We start from the raw sequence: 24,289 nt of genomic DNA, 5'->3' as shown, positions 1-24,289 counted from the left end.
AGTGACTGACAGACAAGTACCTTCCCTGTTTCACCCAGACTTTACTGGGCATGAGTCTGTTCTTCCCTGGTCCAGACCCTTCTGGTGGCTACCTGGAGAGTGTTAAACTGCAGCTTCCTGGAAAGACTGCACAAATAACTATAATATTTGGCCTTTCCTTTGCTCCTTTCCAGTTATTTATAACTGGGTTAATTACAATGATATCACTAGAACTTTTTTTATGTTTTGTTCCCCACTAAAATATATTGCAGCAAAGATATCATTTGTGCTAGTCTGTATTCTGATATTTTCACATAACATTGTATTAACATGAGCAACTTGGTATACTGAATTCCTAAGCTAATTATCAATTTCCATTTTTTCCATATGGGCTACAAAATTATTATTTGAATGGCTACAAGCTATTACCTCATGTTGGTATAATAGCATAATCTATTAGTTGTTCTCCCAATTCTGTTTCCAGTTTTGACTAATAAAGTAGCATGTTCAAAACAGTGATTTGACATTTAATATGGTTAATTTTATTCTATTCCTACATTAGTCTATATTTGTTCTTTTAGTATTTTTTGCCTATAATTACCTCATGTATATTTACTTTGGTAATTTCTTCACTTTTTTTCTGTTTAAGAGAGCTTTTATCTCGCCAACTTAGAAGTTTCATTTCTTTCTAATCACAAATAAAGATATACAGTTTTAAATGTTTTATTGTAAAATAAATTTGCCATTTTAACTATTTTTATGTATTAATTCAATGGTATTACATTTACAATCTTGTGAAACTATCACCACTATCTATTTCCAAACTTATTACCCCCAAAAAAAGTTCTAACCATTTAGCAATTACTCCCCATTTTCTCCTACCCTAGCCCCTGATAACCTCTACTCTATTTCTCTATAAATTTCTCCATTTTAGATATTTTACATAAGCAGAATCATATTTGTCTTTTTGTGTCTGGCTTACTTCACTTAGCATGTTTGCAAAGTTTATCTATATTATAGCAGGTATCAAAACTTCATTCCTTTATATAACTAAATAAAAGTCCATTATATGTACATTTTGTTTATTGATTTATCTGTTGATGGACACTTGGTTTGTTTCCACCTTTTGACTATTGTGAATGAGGCTGCAATAAACATCGGCATACAAGGATTTGTTCTAATCCTGTTTTCAGTTACTTTAAATACCAAGGAGTGGGATTTCTGGGTCATATGGCAATTCTATGTTTAGCTTTTTGAGGATCTGCCAAACATTTTCCATTACCATCAGAAAAATATGAGTGTTCCATTTTTCACAGCATAGCTTGTTATTTTCTACTAGAGGCCTGGTGCATGAAATTCGTGAACTGGGGGGGAGGAGGAGGGCTCAGTCTGGCCTGTGCCCTCACACAGTCCAGGACTCCCCAGGGATCGGGCCTAAGCTGGAACTCAGACAACCTTCTCGCAGTCCAGGACACCTTTCTCCTTACTGCCCACCTGCCATGGAGGCGGGAGAAGCTCACGCCACCTCCACTGTGCTCACCAGCCATGAGCCTGGCTTCTGGCTGAGCAGGGGCTGCAGAGGGGGTGGGGGGAGTGCAGCTCAACCAGAAGCCAGGATCACTGCTCCTTAGTACTGGCCCCACCCCCCACCCACTGGGGCCAGGGCGATCTGGGGCCAGGCCGGCTGGGGAGGGGCTGGGGGAAAATGAGGCACTGCAGTCGCACCCTGTCCAGCCTCTATAGAGGCTCTGGGGCTGCATAGACCCTCTCCCACTACCTCTGCAGAAGGAGGGGCTGCAGCACTGGGACCGGAACCCCAAAACCCCGGGACCAAGCCGTGGCCTCTGCAAAAGGAAGGGCCATGGCGCTGGGACCGGGACCCAGGACCACACCACAGCCTCTCCCGCCACCTCTGCAGGAGGTGACCATGCCTATCAGGGAAGGCACCGCCCCCATCACCCCGCTGCCGCTGCCGCTGCCACTGCCAGCCGCCGAGGATGCCGGCCCTCGCTCGGCCCTCACAGCTGCTGCGGCTTTGTCCGGAAGGAGTTCTGGATGTCTGGAAGATGTCTGGTCTATCCGGTCTAATTAGCATATTACCCTTTTATTAGTATAGACTAGAGGCCCGGTGCATGAAATCATGCCCAGGTAGGGTCCCCAGGCCTGGCCAGCAATCAGGGCCAATCAGGGCCTTCTGGCTGCCAGCTGAGGCCTACCTTCATTACATGCTGCCCCCTGGTGGTCAGCGCACATCATAGCAAGTGATTAAACTCCCAGTCTCCCAGTCGAACTCCTGAGGGAACACTTTGCATACTAGCCTTTTATATATATAGACTAGAGGCCCGGTGCACAAAATTCATGCATGGGGGGTGTCCCTCAGCCCAGCCTGCACCCTCTCCAATCTGGGACCCCTCGAGGGATGTCCAACTGCCAGGAGGGGAGGGCAGTTGGGGCAATTGAACATCCCCCTCACAATCCAGGACTGCTGGCTCCCAACTTCTTGCCTGCCTGCCTGCCTGATTGCCCCTAACCGCTTCTGCCTTCCAGCCTGATCACCCCCTAACCACTCCCCTGCCAACCTGATTAATGCCTAACTGCTCCCCTGCTGGCCCAATTGCCCCCAACTGCCTTCACCTGCCAGCCTGATGGCCCCCAACTGCCCTCCCCCGCTGGCCCGATCGTCCCCAAATGCCCTCCCCTGCTGGCCTGTTCACCTACAACTGCCCTCTCCTGCCGGCCATCTTGTGGTGGCCATCTTGTGGTGGCCATCTTGTGATGACATGAGGGCGGCCATTTTATGGCAGCCATTTTGTGGCAGCCACCTTGTGATGACGTGAGGGCGTCACGCAAGGGCGAGAGGACCACCTAGGCTTTTATTAGTATAGATATTTTATTCTAGCCATCCTGGTATGTGTGAATTAGGATCTCATTGTGGCTTTAATTTGCATTTCCTTAGTGACTAATGTAATTTCCTATGCTTATTGGCCTTTGTATATCTTCTTTGGAGATTGTCTATTCAAGTCCTTTGCCCATTTAATTGGGATTTTTTTTTTGTTGAGTTTTTGTAGTATATATGTATACATATATATGTGTGTATATATATATTCTGGATATTAAAATTTTCAGATATGATTTACAAATATTTTTTTCCTATTCATAGGTTGTCATTTTACTTTGATAATGTCCTTATGTACACATAAGTTTAATTTTGGTGAAGCCCAATTTATCTATTATTTTTCCCTGTTGTTTGTGCTTTTGGTGTCATATCTACTTCAATTCCTTTTTATTTCTTTTTAAAATTTTTAAAAATTTATCCTTATTGTTGAAAGTATTACAGATGTCCCCATTTTTTTCCATTGACCCCCTCTACCCGACACCCATCCCCCACAGGCTTTCACCCCACTATTGTCTGTATCCATGTGTTATGCATATAAGTTCTTTGTTTAATCTCTCCCCACCCACCTACCCCTGCCTTCCCTCTGAGATTCCACAGTCTGTTCCATGCTTCTATGTCTCTGGATCTATTTTGTTCATCAGTTTATTTGGTTCATTAGATTCCCACATATGAGTGAGATCATGTGATACTAGCCATGAATAACTTTGTTCCATCTTTATAAATGGCAATATTTTAGTAGCTAGTGAATGTACATACTTGTAGTTAGTAAAGCACTTCTGGATGATTTAAGGATAAACAGCCACTCTAGACTTCCTTGGGGAAGTGCCTAAAAATAAATAATAACAATGCTATATAGCCCTAGCCGGTTTGGCTCAGTGGATAGAGCACTGGTCTGCAGACCAAAGGGCCTGGGGTTTGATTCCTGTCAAGGGCACATACCTCCATTGCAGGCTCCTCCCAGCTGGGCCCTGGTTGGGGCTCGTGCAGGAGGCAACCAATCAATGTGTTTCTCTCACATCAATATTTCTCTCTGTCTTTCCCTCTCTCTTTCACTCTCTCTTAAACACACACACACACACACACACACACACACACACACACACATACACACAAACTAAAAAACAAATAAAAACAATGCTATATAAAGGAAAAAATAGGAATTCAGTTAAATATAGGAAATTTCCTATATTTATATTCCCTATGAGTAAGTTCCCTAAAGAACTAGGCATAATAATTATATATCTTCTAGGGTGCTAATTCTCTCATTTAAGGAAAAAATAAAACTAGCAGTGGTGTTTTAGGTAAACATTAGATAGGTAATATGTAATTGCTTGAGTTGAGGTTTGCTAATGGTCATATGGTTGAGGCCTCCAAATGCATGATCTGCTGAATAGTTTTTTGTTCTTGGCAGCGCCTTCACCCTCAAAGACCTTGTACAAATGTTAAATCTCAATATCAAGCTGTCAGAGTTTTGCCTCCATTTCATCTTCAGATTGCATTTCCATCCCTAGAGCAGCCTTCAGTAATTTCATTCAGCTTGACTCTCTCTGACCCAGTTCTGGCAACTGTGTACATCCAAGGATCTAAGCTTTCAGATTATTTAAATGTTATGGCCTTCTTGAAGTCTGACCTTTCTAGAGAAAAGACATCCTCCTAGTTTAAAAGAGATGAAAAGAAAAGTTGTTTGAAAATGGAAATGAAATTTCCATTGCTAGTCTGTTAAATTCACAAAGCTATGATCTGGTTTTCCAATTAACTGCTTAAGGAGACCAACTACTTAAGGATTGACCATCTCTTTGCAGCAGTGCTGGGACAATTTATGAACTATCCTTTTTATTTTCTATTTTATAAACTGGGTACTTTGTACTGAATTCCATCAGAACAAAGAAAATTAAAATTTAGATTTCAGAAAAAATCTTCAATAACTTGTTTATAAGGTTTATCCTTTTTTAAAATGTATTTATTCTCCTGTTCTAACAAAATCTCTAATTCATTCAAATAGTATATGTGAAGACTGAAGGGTGGGTCTTAGATTTTACTTTACTTGCAAAGCTTCTAAGTTAGCCTGCTACAGTTTTGTTGATGCTGACAGATGACTTGAGAGCCTTGGATCAGAGATTCCCTGGGCTAACAATAGCCAGAGTATCATCGCTTTTTTTACACTGTTGCCTGAGCCCCAATTCCTACAAGGTGATGCCAGAGGGCCCTATAACAACTACACACACAGTATATTGCACTACAGAAAAGGAATCTGAGCTTAACAAACCTGAATCCTTTATGATGAGCAGTAAGCAGCCTGCCCTCTGCTCCCGATGAAGACATTATAACTGTCATTGAAAAATACTCTGGGGCAATAGAAATTCAAATTTCAATGGAGAATTGTCTCCTCAGACATGTATACTACATAGCACACTCACATATATACCAGGCTCTGTCATTATGTTGATAGAAATTTATAAATGATAAGTCATGGAACAATACAGATTCAAATTTAAAATGGCCCTTTCTCTGAGACTAACCATATGTCAACATGTTAGCCTTCACTTTCCAGGGTAAAGGTCAGTTGGCACCAGATTGTAGATATAAAGTATTTTAGATATAAAATACATGCCAGGTATTTTATGCCTACTCTAGTCCTAGCATATAGTAAACATTTTAAGAATAGCAGTATCATCTCACACCTGTCAGAATGGCTATCATCAACAAATCAACAAATGACATGTGCTGGCGAGGATGCGGAGAAAAAGGAGCCCTTGTGCACTGCTGGTGGGAATGCAGACTGGTGCAGCCACTGTGGAGAACAGTATGGATTTTCCTCAAAAAACTAAAAATGGAACTCCCATTTGACCCAGTAATCCCACTCCTAGGAATATATCCCAAGAAGCTAGAAACACCAATCAGAAAGGATATATGCACCCCTATTTTCATAGCAGCACAATTTACAATAGCTAAGATTTGGAAACAGCCTAAATGCCCATCAGCAGATGAGTGGATTAGAAAACCATGATACATCTACACAATGGAATTCTTACCATTTGCAACAGCATGGATGGAACTGGAGAGCATTATGCTAAGCAAAATAAGCCAGTCAGAGAAAGATAAATATCACATGATCTCTCTCATTTGTGGAATATAATGAACAACATAGACTGATGAACAAAAACAGATCCAGAGACAGAGAAGCATCAATCAGACCATCAAACCTCAGAGGGAAGGTAGGGGAGGGTGGGGTAAGGGGGAGAGATCAACCAAAGGACTTGTATGCATGCATATAAGCCTAACCAATGGACACAGACACCGGCGGGGGGTGGGGGGGTGCGGGTGAGGGCATGAGTTGGGTGTTGGGGAGGCAATGAGGGGATAAGGACACATATACCTTAATCAATAAAGAAAAAAATAGCTATTGTCATAGGTCTCAGTTTCAGATAAGGGTCAACAAGTACTTTTTATTTTCCTGTTTTTCTTTTTCTTTTTTCTTTTTTTTCTGTACTCAAACCTGCACTATTTGGAAAGCTATTACCCAGATGGTACATGTTCTATTGCCTCATTCTCTTTAAGCCATTGCTCAAATACTTATTTCTTAGTGAGACCTACCCTGCACCCCATTCCCGAAGTTATATTCTCTCCTATCTTCTCCCTATCTATTTTACCCAGCTTTTTCTCTGTAGCTTATTTTATATCACCTTCTATTATGTAATATATTTACTTTTACTTATCTTTTATCTTCAGCTTCCCCCAATGAAATATAAATTCCATGAGGACAATCATTTCTAGTCCAGTTCACTGATTATTCCCCAGCCCCAAAACAATGTCTAGCCCATAGCATGTGCTCAATAAATTTATTAAATGAGAGAATTAAGGCTCAGAAAGACTAAGTGTCTACTCAGGATTTCAAAACAAAGCAGGATTAGTACTCAAATGCAGGTTTTCGGAGTTCAAGGCTATTATTATTTCCAGTGTGCAACACTTATTTTCCTTCTCCTCTCACTACCTTGAGGCCTCAAAGGCAGGTGTAGGCAAGCTCTGCCTGGGAGCTGAGAGACCCCAGGAAAAGGAGAGAGGCAGAGAAGGGAGGAACTACGGGCCAGCCTCACACAGGTGGATTTCTCTGAACCCTGTAAATGTGAACTGTCAGAAGTCTCGTCTCTCCAAGTCAGCGCTGCCCACAGTAACAAGTACCGTACATAGAATTTAATCCGCAAAGCAAGAAAATTCTCAAAATTAATCCTCTTAGGATTCCCAGGGTATGGGCAAAACAAAGATAGCAGCATTTTAAATAATGAAGTGTGTGAGAGAAAGATAGCAAAAAGGCCTGATGATATGGCTAACTCAAGAGCCCAGAAAAGCTTACCTCATTCTGAACATCCAAATTTTTCATCACTGCTAACAATTTTTAGGAGCACTTTAACTCCAGCTTCTATGTATTTACCAATCAGTGATGAATGCTGATCAGTTATCCCTCCCCAATAGCACAAGTATACACACACACACACACACACACACACACACACACACACACACACGCGCATATATAAATGACCCCAAAATCTTTCTTCCTAAATCAGTCCTGACATGTATATTGCTAATTAAAGTTTAAATTGATTAAAATAAAAATTAATGCACACATGACTTGTGGCTACTACATAGGACAGCACACCATCACAGGACACTTCCATCATCTCAGACAGTTCATTGGACAGCACCATTCTAGGTGTGCCCCATGTGATACAGTACTGGTTTCATTCTGCATCTCAGCCTGGTGGAGCCAGAATTATTTTGTGTTGCTGTCTGTTTCAGCCCTGGTGCTTTTCTCTTTGAACCATTGCTTCATCTTGTCCTATCTTTTGAGGCCATAAAAGAGTTATGTTTCTGTCATGTCATTCACTCACTAACCTCGAGCCCCCAACAACTGAGCCTCTCCCCTCCCACTGCCCTACTCGCAGCCCTTATTCTCAGCTAGCTGACCGTTCCTGGCCACATGAAGTCTAGGACAATGCACATTTCTGTTATTTCACTCTTTGAGATATTGTAAAATTAATCTTCTTTGTCCTAAAGTTACAATGCATTATTAGCTATAATTAGAGGATGGGGGAGCAAAATATGTTCTAATAGAAATCAACCATATTTACAGGGAGGAGAACCAGAGTTTGACACTGACAGTTTCCCCACAGGCCAGTCACCTAACTCTCTAAAAGTCTCCGTTGTTGTATTTGCAAACATGTTCTCATCTGCTGGAGATTTGGGTGAGTATTTCAAGAGCATTTCAATAGTGAGTATTTCAATAGTCAATTTTAGATCTTGTTGGAAATTTTGGTTAAAAACAAATTCTCTCAAACCAAAAAACCTCTCAACAAAGGTAGTAGAGAAAGAAAAGTCTTATTAATGAACTAGAGGCCCAGTGCACAAATTCGATCCAGCTGGGCAGGTGGGGGAAGGGGCCATGGGAGGTTGGCTGGTCAGCCCCGCCCGCTATCCAGGTGAAGGAGCGATCAGGGCGGGGCAGGCTTGGGGGAGGGGCCTGGAGAAGACCCACTCAGCTGGAGCTGAGCATGGGCCCCAGGCTTCCCAGGGAGGACGGCCTCAGAAAGGAAACAGAAACCCCAGAAGGCTCTGCACACAGGCCCTGAGCTCCCTTTGGCCAGGCGGACTCAGAGCTGCTGTCTCTGTGTGTACATTAGACACAGGCTGGCACTCGCCTTTGTCTGTTGGTCAAATCCATTGCATCAAAAAACTGTTCCCCTTCTTCTCTTTGGGCCCTTACAATAAATATAGGCCAATTGGAAGACGTGGGCCCCAGTGGCAGAGCCTGGCCCCACAATCACCCAGAATTTAGCCTAAGACAACTGGGTAGCAAACTCTATGGAACAGAACACACTGTTTTAGAGTCTTAATTCTCCCCTAAAATGTGCCCAGCTGCTCCTCTTTAGCCGGGATAGACTGAACTAAGGAACCAAAGACCGAGTTTCCTTTGAGGTGGGATCCACTGGGAGCCAGCTGGTGGCAAGGCCCCTCACAGGCAACTGCCTTCCCCCCAAGCTTGGTGTGCTCTGAGCCAGTCTGTTTCTGGCGGTGCTGTGTCCTAGGCTGCTGGTCGGGCGACAGATCCACAGGGTTTCTCTCTGCCACCTTCCTGGCATCTCAAGCAGCATGCCAGATGGCTGTCTCTAGAGCCAGGACTCAGAGAGTGAAGGAGCTGGCCCGCGCTGAGAGGGACCTGCAGATGGCCAGGCCATGCCCCCCACCCTGCTTCTCAGTCTTGCTCAAGTGAATTGGGCTAAAGCCCACTGCTCGAGACTGGCACCACATGGGGAGGGTTGCATCAGGGAGAGGGGTGCCCTGGCCTGCCAGCCTTAGTGACAACCATCTCGGTACCCAGCTGATTAAATTTGTCCCACAGAGCCTTCATCTCAAGCTGCACATTCACGATGGCCACCTTCACATTCTTCTTTATGGCGGCCAGCCACACAACGGGCTCGGGGCCCTCGGGCTCTGCAGCGGCCCCTGCTGCCGGCATGTCATAGCCATCGTGTCATAGTGACTGGTCCTTATGGTCATTCCGCCTTAATGGTCTCTGGGCTTTTATTATATCAAAAATTGTGCACTCGAGGCGGGGGGGCGGGTCCTTGAGCCAGGCCTGTGCCCTCTCGCAGTCCAGGAGCCCTTGGGAGATGTCTGATTCACGGCTTAGGCCCACTCAATGTTGAATATCATTAGCATTGCCCCGTGAGCCTGGCTTCTGGCTGAGCAGCGCTCCCCCTGTGGGAGTGCACTGACCACCAGGAGGCAGCTCCTGCATTGAGCATCTGCCCCCTGGTGGTCAGTGCACGTCATAGCGACTGGTCATTCCATTATTTGGTCGATTTGCATATTAGCCTTTTGTTATATAGGATAAGCACAAAATCAGAATGTGATACCCATCACAAACCATCTAGTAAGAGACTGCAAAGACCAAAAGAAATCTCACCCTTTCAAATAGCCAGGCAGATATATGATCTCAAGATTAACAATAACTAGTCCTCATGTCACAGGGCTTGAGAGCACCATGTGAAACATTAATTTGCACGGAACATATCTTACACAATGCTTACATCTGTACTCTTGGATTATGGTATCTACCACAGAGTAGACCCTTAATGGGTGAAGTAATACACAGGAAAAAATAAATTTAAAGGAACTCCCTGTTATGAGTCTAACTCCTCTAATGTGTGATATGCTTAAGATTATTGGTTCAAAACTACACATGCATTGCTTATATGTTGTGATTATTTAAGTACACTTACAGAAGGAACAATTGTTTTCTTGTAAGTGAGTCAAATCTGTCAAGGAACTTCCTTATCATCTGGTTCTCTATTTTGCATGCTTGGATAGAGGTCATTTATAAGTCTACAACTAATTTTTTTATGTAAGAAACTAGAAGAAACCTGGACCACTAACCCAGAAACTAAACTAAAGGACAGGCAATTGCAGGACAGAATCTAATTCTGTTTTATAAAGGACTAGAGGCCTGGTGCATGAAATTTGTGCACAGGGGTGGGGGGGTGTCCCTCAGCCAAGCCTGCACCCTCTCCAATCTGGGACCCCTCGAGGGATGTCCAACTGCCCATTTAGGCCCAATACTAAATGGGCAGTCAGACATCCCTCTCCAATCCAGGACAGCTGGCTCCCAACTGCTTGCCTGCCTGATTGCCTTAACCACTTCTGCCTGCCAGCCTGATCATCCCCTAACCACTCCCCTGCCAGCCTGATGGAGGCCTAATTGCTCCCCTGCCAACCTGATTGCCCCTAACTGCCCTCCCCTGCCAACTTGGTCACCCCTAACTGCCCTCCCCTGAAGCCTGATCGCCCCCAACTGCCCTCCCTTGCAGGCCTGGTCCCTCCCAAGTGCCCTCCCCTGCTGGCTTGATCGCCCACAACTGCCTCCCCTGCTGGCCATCTTGTGTCCACATGGGGGCGGCCATCTTTGACCACATGGGGGCAGCCATCTGTGTGTTGGAGTGATGGCCAATTTGCATATTACCTCTTTATTATATAGGATGTTGTCCCCATGTATATTCAATATTCATAATTATTATGGGCTCTTTGGCAGAATGTAAAGGCATAAAAACTGAAATTGACTTCAGTTGGGGAATTAGTGATTCAAGAAGTTTTGGTAATAGAGATCAGTTAAGCCAGAGAAGGAACCTCCTCTTTGGAGCTGTAGAACAGGCAAAATTGGACTTTTCCACCTCTAATGAGTGCCATTTTTCCCCTTTTCCAAATGCTAATTTCTCTAAAATAGTCCGTACTATGAACTTTAGTCTCCACAGGACTGATAAGAGCTAGTAGGTTCTAAATGACCTCTTCCAGAAATGTGTGCATTTTAAGCGGAGAGTACCAGAAAGATCAATATGCTTGATACATACAAAGAAATGAATGTGTGATGGGAAAACTTCAGGAAGGTAAGAGAATTTGAGGAAAGACCTTTCCAATGTCTCCCAAACTATATCATTCAAGCAAGTTTACTCCTTTGCCCACAGCTAATTCTGCTGGAGAGGAGCTGTGTTGTACTTCTTGTTGCTGGGTCATGTATCTGGAGGTACTGGAAATTTGATAAGTGTTTTGGGGCTAAGGAAAGGAAAATTTTTATAATCTAAAAGTATGTCAGTGAGAAGGAAGGTGCTTAGGAGAAAAAAAATAAAATCACATCCTTTGTACATCAGCCAAAATTTCAGAAATGCCACCACTCAGTAGAATTTCATCTTATTTATTCTCCTTTTCTTGATTCTATGCTTTTCTCTTCCATTTACCTCTGAACCAGGTGCTTTCTTCATTTTATCATCTTAGTTCAGTTTTATATCAGTTGTTATGAAATAAGTAGGACATTCTAAGAGGATAAATTCCTATTTCCCCACTTAGCTTTGCATTCCTACCTACAACAAAAACGAAATCTAATTTTAAGTAATCAAACTTTTCAATAAAGTGATGGAGAGACATATACCTGAATTTGCATTTATTTGGGAAGTTTTTCCTGGGAGCTATCCATTTTTCATTAAGCTCCAGGAACTTTTCATTACTTATTTACCTTCTCCCTGTAGTCAAACTGCCTAAGTAAGCAGCTCTATTTCACTACAGTCTCATGCTCTATAAATGCAAAATCATTAGCAAATGTTAATAATATTAACCCTTCAGATTTCATTATTTCAGTAATGGAATTTGTCAAAGACAGCCACTGATAGCTGCTAATGACCACTTTGTTGATGCATAGGGGGTAACTACAACAATATTCATTTTAAGCAAATAAAGTATGTTCAGATTAAGAATTCATTCTGCCCAGTTAGAATGCAATTAATCCAACTTCTGGAGGAAGGTTCACTAAAGACTTCTTCACTTAAGAATATAGTCACACAATCAACATAGTTTAAGTTTGAGTTCTTTCAGTAAAGCTCTCCTCTTTCTTTGGAAGCAATAACAGTCTTTCATCCAAAAGAAAATAAATGTGATTTCTCTGCAATCCTCCCTTGCCACAGATCTCTCTATCCCAGACCCTAGCACAAACCCATACCCACAGACACACCTACCCATTTACCATATCTGGCAGTATGGTTTTGATTTAATTTCTTCATGTTACCATCAGGTAACATATGATCTCTTCTTAGATCAATCTAATTATTGTGGAGATTTCCATGTACTATGTAGCAACATAAAGTAGATTCTGGCCTCAGATTAGAAGTCTAGCCAGGGGTGACAGCCAATTTAACAACCTGTACAACACAGACACCAACCAAAGACCTTAAGTATAATGAGAGAGAAAGACAAATATATAATTAAACAAATATAATTTGAAGCTAATGGAAGTGCTGTGAATGAACAGGACATAGTACCATGATAGTAATAATGGGAACTATTTAGAGAAAGTGCTCAGGGAAGGTTTTTCTGACCATTTTTATTTCAGCTGAAACTTGAAAAATTAGGGGAAATCACCCACATAATAACATTTGAGGCCTTGGACAAATTTTTTTAAAGCTTTTATTGCAGAGGTTTGCATCAGATTTGGGAAAGAAATATGCTCTGCAAATTAACTCCTGAACTTTAATATTGATTTTTAAAAAAGTAAAATGACATCACGACAAATTCTTTACTCCAAATAAAAGTAATTAAAATGACTGTTTCTTGTAGAGAAAACAAATTCCAATCTTTTAGTAACTCATGACTTTTTTAGTAAAATAAAAAGCCAAGGTTTATGGCCCATCTATCTTACTTTTGTCAGAGTTATTCCTTGCCATCACCTACCTGGTGTTGCCCAACTTATCAAGTGGCCCACCATCAGCCAAGCCAGCACCCTGAGCATCATTCTTGCCATCTTCCTAGTCTCTCAGAGTTTTATTGGTTTCTTTCTAGTTCCTTATGCATAAAACATGCCATGTAAAACCCATTAAAAATTATTTCCTGCTCTCTTTCTTCATCTCAACCCCTATATTTCTTCATTGCTTTCTGCTCTCTTTCATCAACAATCTCCTACTTTCTGGAACACCCCTCTCCCCTATTCATCACCTGACCACTATTATTCATCCTTTAAGACTTAGCTCAGTACTCACTTCTCCCTGGAGTCTTCCCCAACAGCTGTCTGAAGGGCTCATCCTGGAGGAATCCCTAACACCTTTCTTATCCAGACTCACACATCTGTTTACCAGGAGGTCCATTTGGATATGCACTAAGTACTTCCAAATCAATGTGTCCCAAACTGACTCATTACCTTCTTCCTAAAACTTGTCCCCCACTCCATGAGTTCTCAAGTTCCATGACTATATCAAGCTAAAAACCTTTAGTCCTCATTTTTTCCCTTGAACCCTCACCCAATCACTAAATTCTGCCAATTCTTATCACTTAATATCTTATAAATCCCTCCCACTTTTCTCTGTACCCACTACTACTGATGTCAGTCACTTATCGCCCTGCTTACTGCATCAGGCTCTTTACTGGTCTAGTTTCATTTTAATCCATTTTTCAAACTACCAGGCCATTCATCTGATCATTTCCATTCGCTGCCTAAACCCACTTAATGGCTGCCCATTTCATCTCAGGCTAAAGTTAAACCATCTCCAAATAGCACAGAAGGTTCTTCAAGATGTGGCTCTTGCATAACCTCTCCAGACACATCTCTCTAGTTTAGAGGATCCTCATCACATTGAATTACTTTCAGTTATTATGTGCTGTGCTTTCTTGCCTCTAGGTAATTTATCCAATTCTTCTAGGTAAGCCCTTATTGTTTTTCAGGTCTCAGCTTGGGATCACTTTCTACAGAAAGCTGTCTTGATCCACCCCAATTCCAAGTCAAGTGTCCGCCATAGTGCCCCTCATAGCACCCTAAAATGGCATGCCGCCATCTTAGACTTTCACCATGACTTATTAATGTCTCCCACTGAACTACACAATGCCAGGGACTGTGGTTGTTTTGGCCAAGGTTGTTTCCTGGGTGCTTAGCATCATGCCTGACAGTAGGCATTCAGAACATATTTGCTGAATGAATGAAAAAGTAATGAGATAGTGACATCCCCATAACCTTGGTTATAAATGGTTTAATAAGAAACTGTGATCCCAGGATGAATGTACTTTGAGAGTTTATACATAAGAATCACCATACCAGATTATATTAAGGGTCACTTTACCCTAGTATTTTGTTAGTAAGAGTTGAAGAAGGCTGCTGGCAGAGGACAAGCTCACTCCCTTTCACAAACTTCAGGGTATATCCAAGACTCGCATTCCTTTAAAAGACCCATATCCCATAGAGGGATAGCCAAGCCACACATCCATTTAGAAGGCTTATTCCTATTCAAAACCCTGCTGCATTTTTTTTACCCCTTAAGTTTCATAAGCTTATATCATAGTGAACAAAGTAACATTTTTTTACATTTCTACTTCTTACCTGTCTTGCTTTGGAAAAAGAGGTTAACATTAGGTTTACTGAAATTTCACTGGAAAGATAGAAAGTTGTACCTAGGTCTTTACATTTCAAGCCTTTTCTAAATTGCATATTTGTTGGATTATAAAGCCCTGGAGGAGTTATGTGTTGCTTTATTTTAGTGAAAACCTTTATAGAGAAAAAATATTCAAGTTAACTGAGTATTCTTACGAAAGGAGTAAAATAGTATTGGCAGGGATTCAAATGCCTGAATCTTGCCCTTATTATACTATCTAAAATGATATGTTTTTTAAAAGAAACATGTAACCAGAGATGAATCAAGACAAAGGATTGCTTTATTCTACCCCTTTTGTCCTAAATCCTCACATAATTTCTAATCTTATCATTTTGGGTGTCAAGAAATACATCAGCAAGGAAAAAGGCATAATTACAAGATAGTGGTAGCCAGAGGACAGACCATTTGCCCCAATGTTCATGGCTGTTTAAGACCTTGGGTAACTCTTAACTTTAGAGTCCCCACCCACATTATCTTAAATATTAAAGTTATATTTAATATAGCATATTAATATATAACTATCAGAGCTGATCTGTCTAGTTGGCATAATGTTGTCTTTTATATATATTTAAGTTAAATTTCATTTGAGGTTACATGTTTGTATCTTGGATAATTTTCCCCAGGTTTTTAAATTTTCATAGCCCTTTCAGAACCCCACCTGCTCATCCCATCCACCTCAAGCCATTTTAGGAAGGGAAAGCTATGGAGTTCTGCACTCAGTTACATTGTACCTACCTATATGGACTAGAGAAAAACAACCTCAAAAGCATAAAGGAAAGGAAGAAGAAGAAGAAGAAGAAGAAGAAGAAGAAGAAGAAGAAGAAGAAGGAGGAGGAGGAGGAGGAGGAGGAGGAGGAGGAGGAGGAGGAGGAGGAGGAGGAGGAGAAAAAAAGGAGGAGGAGAAAAAAGGAGGAGGAGGAGGAAGGAGGAAGAGAAGAAGGAGAAGAAGAAGGAGGAGGAGGAGGAGGAGGAGGAGGAGGAGGAGGAGGAGGAGAAGGAGAAGGAGAAGGAGAAGGAGAAGGAGAAGGAGAAGGAGAAGGAGAAGGAGAAGGAGAAGGAGAAGGAGAAGGAGAAGGAGAAGGAGAAGGAGAAGGAGAAGGAGAAAGGTGGCCAGGATATCTCCCAGATAAGAGCACCTTTCTACTTCAGGCAAGGAAGAAGTAAAATTGAGAGAGAGAGCCCTCCACCCAACCTAATTAGATTTATTTATAGGTCTCAGGTAAGGCTCCATGCACACACACACACACAAAAGTTAGGTTGATGATGTGAAACTGCCCATTATGAAGGCAAGAATATGGTTAAAGATCAGGCTTTCACATTTTTCAACCTAATAATTCAATGAGTGCCCTTGTGCCCTTGAATTTGACCAATCCATAGTCATCCACTTCTTCCTAGGGAAGTTATAACAAAATATCACAAACTGGGTGACTCAAACGACAGAAATTTATTGTCTCAATTCTAAAGTGTAGATTCTAAATAAAGGCACAGCAGGGTTGGTTCCTTCTGAGGGCTGTGAGAAAGAGTCTGTCCCAGGCCACTCCCAGCTTCTGCTGGTTTGCTGACTATATTTTCCATTTCTTTTTTTTTTTTCTTTATTGATTAAGGTATTACATATGTGTCCTTACCCCCTCCCCCCATTGCCCCCCGCACCTCCACTCATGCCTCCACCCCGCTGTTGTCTGTGTCCTCAGTAAGGCTTATATGCATGCATACAAGTCCTTTGGTTGATCTCTTCCCCTTAACCCCACCCTCCCCTACCTTCCCTCTGAGGTTTGATGGTCCGAAGGATGCTTCTCTGTCTCTGGATCTGTTTTTGTTCATCAGTTTATGTTGTTCATTATATTCTATAAATGAGTGAGATCATGTGATATTTATCTTTCTCCGACTGGCTTATTTCACTTAGCATTATGCTCTCCAGTTCCATCCATGCTGTTGCAAATGGTAAGAATTCCTTCTTTTTTACCGCAGCGTAGTATTCCATTGTGTAGATATACCACAGTTTTTTAATCCACTCATCTGCTGATGGGCACTTAGGCTGTTTCCAAATCTTAGCTATGGTAAATTATGCCAATTAACCTCAGGCTATCAATCCCAGGGAAGGCGAGAGGTCTTCCATAAAGGTGGGGCAATTGCTTCTGCCCCTAGGCAAAAGTTGTGTGGATGGGAAAGGTCTTAAGGAAAAATATGTCCTCTGCCGTATGAGGGAATGACTCAGCACAGGAAAACAGGGTGGATGCCTTATGAGCTCTAACCCCAGAGCCCCCAATCCTGGATTCTGCTCACACAGCTCCATTCCACTCTGCTCTCTCTCCAGTAGAGCCCAAGGTGAGTGGCTGCACACGAAATTTTGAGTGTTGGCTCTTTAAGAGAGTGCCTGCATTTCCATCTGTCTTTCCTTGGCAGATAGCAACCCGCTGCTTTTTACAACCAATTGTTATGTTGGCACCTTTCTCAGTTCTTGTGCTCTGTGCAAGGGAGTCCAGCTTGGGGTTTAGACCCCAGAGTTCTTAGTGAGAACCACCTACCCCACATAACATAGATCTTCCTCTGTAACTTCAGCTGCTTTCTGTGGTAACCCAGCCAGTCCCCTTGTGTGTCCACACTTTCTGCGAGTGCAACCTCCACTTTCCATCCTTGGTTATCAGGGTTCTCTCCAGCTAGTCTTCAGTTGATTATTCAGGATGGTTTTTCCGTATTTTAGTTGTAATTCCAGTTTGGTCCTGGGAGAGTGTCAATGTAGCTTCCACTTACTTCATCAGTATTTTGGAACTCTCTACCTTCATCATCACAAAGTGTTATCCCTGTGTGGTTGTCTGTCTCTGTGTCATAATTTCCCCTTTATATAAGGTCACCAGTCATACTGGATTAGGGCTCACCCTAATACCTTATTTTAACTTGATCATCAACAAAGACCCTATTTCCATAAAGGTCATATTCACAGGTACTGGAAATCGGAACTTTAACATCTTTTGGTTAGATATTCTTCAACCCATAGGTGAGGAATCTTGATCTCCTGGCCAAAGAGGCTAATCTGTTGCTGCCTCAAGTGCTATTAAATGTTAATCTATATATATAAAAGCCCAGTATGCAAATTGTCCCTGCGGGAGTTTGACCAGGAAACTGATCACTCGCTTTGACATGTGCTGACTACCAGGGTGGCGCAGAACAAAAGAAAGCCCTGGCCGGCAGCCAGCAGCTGGGGAAGGGAGGCCCTGGCTAGCAGCTGGAAGGCCCCGATTGGCCCTGATCACCAGCCAGGCCTAGGGATCCTACCCATCACTTGGCCTCTAGTTATATTATAATATCCCTGTGCCTAGGAATCTATGCTGACTTTTTAAATATATTTTTTTATTATTGACTAGAGGCCCAGTGCATGAAAATTCATGCATTGGGTGGGGGAGGGGGATCCCTCAACTCGGCCTGCCCCCTCTCACAGTCCGGGAGCCTTCAGGGGCGGGAGACGACCTGGCAATCAGGGGAAGGCAATGTCCCCATCACACCTCTGCTGCTGCCACTGACACAGCGCAAGCCTGAGCCGGCCCTGGTTACCTGTGCCTTGGGCATTGGCTGGACAGCCTACATCCAAGGCTTGCCTGCATCTTGGGCTGGCCCTGGGTGGCTGGGGGGATGAGGGGACTGGGGGACTCCGAAGACAGGCGTGCATGTGGCCGGACCCACCTGGGGGCAGGCCCAGCCATGCCGCGCGCCCCGGCGGGGCTAAGGGGACTGGGTGCTACCATCTTGTGGCTGTGAGTGCTGCCATCTTTGAGGGCATGGCAGTCAATTAGCATATTCCCTCCTTGTTGGCTGTTGGCACTGCCATCTTTGTGAGGGCATGATGGTCAATTAGTATATTCCCTCTTTATTAGGTAGGATAGTATTACAGGTATCTCACATTTCATCCCTCTTTACCCTCCTCTTCCCAGCACCTACCCAACCCCCAGGTCTTCACTATCCTATTGCCCATGTCAATGGGCTATGCATAGCCTATATAATAAGAGGAATATGCTAGTTATCTGTTACTCCTTGAGGCGTAATGACCAATTGCGTAATGACCAGATCATGGATCTGCAGGAGGGTGGGGCAACAAACTCCAGATTGACTCATTTTTAAGTATTAAATATTTAAACATATGCTGACTGCAGGAATGACAGAAAAAGAGGATAATTATGGGAAAATAGGAAGAGGCCAGTAATTCTAGCATTGCCATCTTTGGAAGAGGCATCTCCCTAACCCAGCCCAATTGCAACAGCTTCAAATCATGCCATACATAGATCAAGTTAAACAAGTGCCTGTCATATTCATGGCCCCTCTTTTTCAACTAGCCTTTCTATATTTGGGGAAATTCCTAGGGGCAGAACTCAAATTCCTGGCCTTTCTTATAGCTAGGACATTGGCTTATAGCCCAGGTTCCACCAAAGAGCAGCACCCTGGAAAACTGTGATGTAGAAAAGAGCAAAGTGAACAAAGATGGTATGTGAGCAACTCAATTTTTCTGAGCATAGAGGTGACTGAGGTGTCAGGTTTTCAGTGGTTACATAATTGAGTCCTTGTATAGAAATAGCATTGGTGTGGCAAGACCTTCTAATGTTGTTCCCTCTGGTGGCCAGTAGACAAGGAAAACAGCAAAAGTTTTCTTATTGGACCAGTCTGTAATGCAATTTTACTCCTGGAATTTTAACCCTCTCAAAAATTGTTTAAACTACTCAATATCATTTTATTAAACTCATTTTCTGCTAAATCAGCCCAAATAAACTTCTATTGCTTAAACCAAAGAACTCTCTGGCTGATAAAAAGAGTAATGGCAGACCCATCTTTGAAAATCTTCCATTGGAGCTGCCACGGGAGAAAGCCATTCCCACTAATTTCCACGAACTCCCAACGCCTGTGAAAGAAGCCCCAGATTTCATAAGGCTACCCTCATGTACTTTCCTAAAGTAGCGTCACATTGCACACCCATTACTCAGTACTCTTGGCAATTGACTTAAGACTTACCATCCAGAGAAGAGGTCATTAAATTTTCAACATTTGTTACTTGGTTATGAAAAATGAGAGCTGAGGAGTTCATCATCAACCTTTCTGGGAGATGGTCTTACTCTGCAAGGACTTGTATTGATTGATAAACTGATTCCTTATTAACAGACCTTGACACAAAGGAGGCAAATAAGGCACCAATTTTTAAACCAAGCTCTAAGGATGACAGCAAGCTGATTTTCATTTCTGTTAGAGCCGAACAAGGGATGTAGGATGTTTCAGCTACAGGAAGGATTTTTAGACAAAAGCAAAGAGCTCAGCACATTAAGGAAGGCTATCAAACATTTTTCTCTATGATTTCTGTCTGCTAGACAATACTACAGTTGACCCTTGAACAACAGGGGTTTGAACTTCAGGGGCCCACTTATATGCAGATTGTTTTCAATTGACCCACTCAATTCAACTGACTCCCCTGCCCCCTGCAGTTCAAACCCATGCTATCCAAGGCTCAACTGGTGGTTGGCAATCCACATATGTGGAAGTCCACTTAAGTTATACATAGATTTTCAACTGCACAGATGTTGTTCATGGGTCAACTGTATATTTACTACTAATAGTATAGCCATTCTTATTTATATTCCTCATGATAATCCTTTAAAGGGGACTCTATTAAATAATGTTCACTTGCCCTAACCGGTTTGGCTCAGTGGATAGAGCATCGGCCTGCGGACTGAAGGGTCCCAGGTTCAATTCTGGTCAAGGGCATGTACCTTGGTTGCGGGCACATCCCCAGTAGGGGGTGTGCAGGAGGCAGCAGATCGATGTTTCTCTCTCATCAATGTTTCTAACTCTCTATCTCTCTCCCTTCCTCTCTGTAAAAAATCAATAAAATATATTGAAAATAATAATAATGTTCACTTGATAGAAAACAATTCAGAGAGATTAAGTGGCTTGCTTAAGGTCAAAGGGGATCCAAACTTGAATTTTCTGATTCCAGGTTGATGACTTTTTCTTCTATATCAGTGGTTTTCAAAGTTCCAGGATCTCTGGGATACTTTCAAGAAGTCAATACTATTTTCTTAATAAAAATATCTAAAGGAAATCAAACTTCTCTCTCAAAGAGATATCTGCACCCCCATGTTCATTGCAGCATTATTCACAATAGCCAAGACACTAAACAACCTAAGTGTCCATTGATGAATGGATAAAGAAGATGTGATATATATATAAGAAATGTAATGTTATTTACCCATAAAAAAGAAGTAAATCTTGCCATTTATGACAAAAGGATGAATCATAGGGCTTTATGCTAAGTGAAGTAAGTCAGACAGACAAAGACAAATATTGTATGAACTCACTTATATGTGAAATTTAAAATCATTAAATTTGAACAGAGTAAAATGGTTATTGCCATGGGATAAAGGATAGGGGAAATGGGGAGATGTTTGTCAGAGGGCACAAATGTTTAGTTATAAGATAAACAAATTCTAGTGATCTAAGGTACAGTGTGGTAACTATTATATACTTGAAAGTGGCTGAATTCAGAGCTTTAATATTCTCACCATAAGAACAACAAAATGATAATGATGCGAAGTGAAGCATGTGTTAACTAACCTTATTATAGTAAACTAGAGGCCAAATGCACAAAACTTGTGCAAGGGGCTCGGCCCCCATCACCGCAGAGGCAGGGGGAGGCTCTGTGCCTCAGCCCCCGCCACCATGGCTTCATCTGGAAGGACCTCCAATCTAATTAGCATAATATGCTTTTATTATCCTATCTAATAAAAGAGTGATATGCAAATGTCTGACCATCACTCCAAGACACAAGATGACTGCCCCCAGGTGGTCAAAGATGGCTGCCCTCATCTGGACACAAGATGGCTGCCATAAGATGACCTGCAGGGGAGGGCAGTTGTGGGCAGTTAGAGGTGACCAGGCCAGCAGAGGAGGGCAGTTGGGGGAGACCAGGCCAGCAAGGGAGGGCAGTTGCAGGGGGACCAGGCCTGCAGTGGAGGACAGTTGGGGGGACCACACCTGGAGGGGAGGGCAGTTGTGGGCGATCAGGCCAGCAGGAAGGACAGTGAGGGGTGACCAGGCCAGCAGAGGAGGGCAGTTGGGAGAGACCAAGCCAGCAGGGGAGGGAAGTTGGGGGAGACCAGGCCAGCAGGGGAGGGCAGTGGTGGGCGATCAGACCAGCAGGGAGGGCAGTTAGGGGTGACCAGGCCAGCAGAGGAGGGCAGTTGGGGGGGACCAGGCCAGCAGTGGAGGGCAGTGGTGGGGTACCAGGCCTGCAGGGGAGGGAAGTTGGGGGTGACCAGGCCTGCAGGGGAGGGAAGTTGGGGGAGGGGGCAGGCATGCAGGGGAGGACAGTTGGGGGGGACCCAAGCCTGAAGGGGGGACCCAAGCAGTTGGGGGAGACCAGGCCAGCAGAGGAGGGCAGTTGCGGGGGACCAGGCCTACAGGGGAGGACAGTTTGGGGGGAACCCACGGCTGCAGGGGAGGGCAGTTGGGGGGGACCTGGCCTGCAGGGGAGGACAGTTGGGGGAGACCACTTCTGCAGGGAGGGCAGTTGTGGGCGATCAGGCCAGCAGGGAGGGCAGTTAGGGGTGACCAGGCCAGCAGAGGAGGGCAGTTGGGGGGGACCAGGCCTGCAGGGGAGGGCAGTTGGGGGAGACCAGGCCAGCAGGGGAGGACAGTGGTGGGCGATCAGGCCAGCAGGGAGGGCAGTTAGGGGTGACCAGGCCAGCAGGGGAGGGCAGTTGGGGGGTACCAGGCCTGCAGGGGAGGGAAGTTGGGGGTGACCAGGCCTGCAAGGGAGGGAAGTTGGGGGAGGGGGCAGGCATGCAGGGGAGGACAGTTGCGGGGGACCCAAGCCTGAAGGGGAGGGCAGTTGGGGGGGAACAGGCCTGCAGGGGAGGGCAGTTGGGGGAGACCAGGCCAGCAGAGGAGGGCAGTTGGGGGGGACCTGGCCTGCAGGGGGGGACCTGGCCTGCAGGGGAGGACAGTTGGAGGAGACCACTTCTGCAGGGAGGGCAGTTGTGGGCGATCAGGCCAGCAGGGAGGGCAGTTAGGGGTGACCAGGCCTGCAGGGAAGGACAGTTAGGGGCAACCAGACTGGCAGGGGAGGGCAGTTAGGGGTGACCAGGCCAGCAGGGGAGGACAGTTAGGGACAATTGGGCCTCCCGGGGAGCAGTTAGGTGTCGATCAGCCTGGCAGGGGAGTGGTTAGGGGTGATCAGGCTGGCAGGCAGAAGCAGTTAGGGGCAATCAGGCACAGGCACACGGGCGGTTGGGAGCCAGCAGTCCTGGATTGTGAGAGGGATGTCCAACCACCCATTTGGAGCCAGCAGTCCTGGATTGTGGGAGCCAGCAGTCCTGGATTGTAAGAGGGATGTCCAACCTCCCTAAACAAGCAGTCGGACATCCCTCAAGGGGTCCCAGATTGGAGAGGGTGTAGGCTGGGCTGAAGGACACCCCCCACCAGTGCACAAATTTTGTGCACTGGGCCTCTAGTTATAGATACTTCGCTATGTATATGTGTATCAATCATCACATTGTACACCTTAAACTTACACAATGTTAAATGTTAGTTTTTTCTCAATAAAGCATGGGGAAAAATTAGATGTTGTTTGCCTTTTCCATTTTATCCTGTTGTGAGGGAATAGTGGAATTTTTCAAAGTATACGCAGTGTGTGATATAACAACAGGCTAAAGCAGAAGCATGTCTGAGAATCCAGTTGTCTTCTACTAAGGCAAACATAAAAGAGATTTCAAAACTGTAAAGCAGTGCCACTATTTGATTTGCTACAGGAAATATATTTTTCATAGAAATGTGTTTACATTATATAATAGGTTTATTAATTTTATTTTTAAATGAATTTATGAATTATGTTTTGTTCTCAGTTTTTATTTTTAATACAACAAATAGTTATAGATATAACTCAAGAAATCAAAATTCTTCAGAATCCTTAATAATTTTTAAATGTGTGAAGGAGTTTTGAGACCAAAACATTTGAGATATGCTATCCTGCATTATAGCTGTTTTTAAAAAAGTATATCCAGGGTAAATACAGATTTACATTGATTGTATTGTTCTTAAAATTTTGATGCCAGTACTAAACTTAGTTTTTCTGCTTACATCTCTGTACTTTTTTCCTCCTAGTCTTATTTTGGATTGATGAGTTTATGAATAACAGCAAAAATTCTTGGATTATAAAGTAGTGATTATAGCCTGGCCGGTGTGGCTCAGTGTTTGAGTGTCGACCTATGAAACAGGAGGTCACAGTTCAATTCCCCATCAGGGCACAAGCCTGGGTTGCAGGCTTGATCCCCAGTAGGGGGTATGCAGGAGGCAGCTAGCTGGTCAATGATCTTCCCTCTTAATTGATATTTCTATCTCTCTCCCTCTCCCTTCCTCGCTGAAATCAATAAAAATATATTTTTAAAATGTAAAAAAAAAAATAAAGTTGTGATTATAGACTCAAGTA

Source organism: Cnephaeus nilssonii, assembly GCF_951640355.1.
Source record: "Cnephaeus nilssonii genome assembly, chromosome: 8".
Lineage (NCBI taxonomy): Eukaryota > Metazoa > Chordata > Mammalia > Chiroptera > Vespertilionidae > Cnephaeus > Cnephaeus nilssonii.
The sequence above is the reverse complement of the archived record's forward strand: the minus strand, read 5'-3'. Positions refer to the sequence as shown.